General features: G+C 46.5%; 1 non-coding gene across 1 annotated transcript; it reads left to right on the top strand.

Moving 5' to 3' along the window:
• Positions 1-698: 698 nt before the first annotated feature.
• Trnas-cga (transfer RNA serine (anticodon CGA)) lies at positions 699-773 on the top strand. Its single transcript has one exon. It is a non-coding gene; the product is annotated as a tRNA-Ser (tRNA).
• The last annotated feature ends 869 nt before the right edge of the window (positions 774-1,642 follow it).

Genomic DNA, 1,642 nt, shown 5'->3' on the forward strand with positions numbered 1-1,642 from the left:
CAAATTGTAACCGTCCGAAGATGTCCGAAAACCGGCAACGGCGAATAGGTATTAAAGCTTTATCCTGAGTATGAGAGTTTGGTTGTGTCGATCTCAGCAGTATATCAGGCAAAAATATGACTGCAATGTAGATGCATCCGGGCATATGATTCTCGAAAGGAAGGGACAGAACTACACGCATGCACGCATGCGCGCGCGCACACACACACACACACACACACACACACACACACACACACACACACACACACACACACACACAAGTGCGCACACACACGTGCGCACACACACGTGCGCACACCTATCGCTATTTCGGTTTGGCCCACATGATTTTTAAGCACGACTTTAATCGACGGATAATCTCTGACAGTTGGAATATTAAGTAAAATGGTAGAGGAATTAATTTTGGTTGTGTCTTTCAATTGTAGCTTCAGCAGTTACCCCATTCAGATCCAAAAGAGATTAGTCAAAGATCTTCACACATGAAACTTCCTGGCAGATTAAAACTGTGTGCCCGACCAAGATTCGAACTCGGGACCTTTGCCTTTCGCGGGCAAGTGCTCTACAGACTGAGCTACCGAAGCACGACTCACGACCGGTACTCACAGCTTCACTTCTGCCAGTATCCGTCTCCTACCTTCCAAACTTTACAGAAGCTCTTCTGCGAAACATGCAGAACTAGCACTCCTGAAAGAAGTGCTTCGGTAGCTCAGTCGGTAGAGCACTTGCCCGCGAAAGGCAAAGGTCCCGAGTTCGAGTCTCGGTCGGGCGCACAGTTTTAATCTGCCAGGAAGTTTCATATCAGCGCAAACTCCGCTGCAGAGTGAAAATCTCATTCTGGAAACATCCCCCAGGCTGTGGCTAAGCCATGTCTCCACAGTATCCTTTCTTTCAGGAGTGCTAGTTCTGCATGTTTCGCAGAAGAGCTTCTGTAAAGTTTGGAAGGTAGGAGACGGATACTGGCAGAAATAAAGCTGTGAGTACCGGTCGTGAGTCGTGCTTCGGTAACTCAGTTGGTAGAGCACTTGCCCGCGAAAGGCAAAGGTCCCGAGTTCGAGTCTCGGTCGGGCACACAGTTTTAATCTGCCAGGAAGTTTCATATCAGCGCACACTCCGCTGCAGAGTGAAAATCTCATTCTGGATCTTCACACATGGTTATCCGAAGGAATTTTAGGGAAGTTGTTGTGTTTAGGATGCAGGATTTCTGCGTGGATCATCAAACTAACAGCTGTCTTACCCAGATATTGTGACATTATACCAAAATGACGAAATACGAGTACTTCATGTCTGACGCAGTTGAAGGAAAACATGGCACTGGCGCAACGCTGTTTAAAAGAATTGGGGAGCAATCGCACCTTCGCATTCGAATTTTTTATTTCATCAGGTCACTCTCGTGAACTATTGCGAACAGCACAGTCCAAATAGTACCACGGTCAAGATAAAAGCAGTGTTACCACTCACCTCAGTAGAATCCTCAACGTGAACGAATGCGAGGTATTGTGCATAAACAGACAGAAAAATCCTTTATTGTATGAACAATCACTGGAAGGAGAGACATACATAACATGCTTACGAGAACGGGGCAGTTTAGACCGAAATGGTCGCATAAAAGTAATCGTAGATGATGCAGGTGCCAGACAGA

This window comes from Schistocerca gregaria, chromosome 6, assembly GCF_023897955.1.
Source record: "Schistocerca gregaria isolate iqSchGreg1 chromosome 6, iqSchGreg1.2, whole genome shotgun sequence".
In the NCBI taxonomy this organism is placed as follows: domain Eukaryota; kingdom Metazoa; phylum Arthropoda; class Insecta; order Orthoptera; family Acrididae; genus Schistocerca; species Schistocerca gregaria.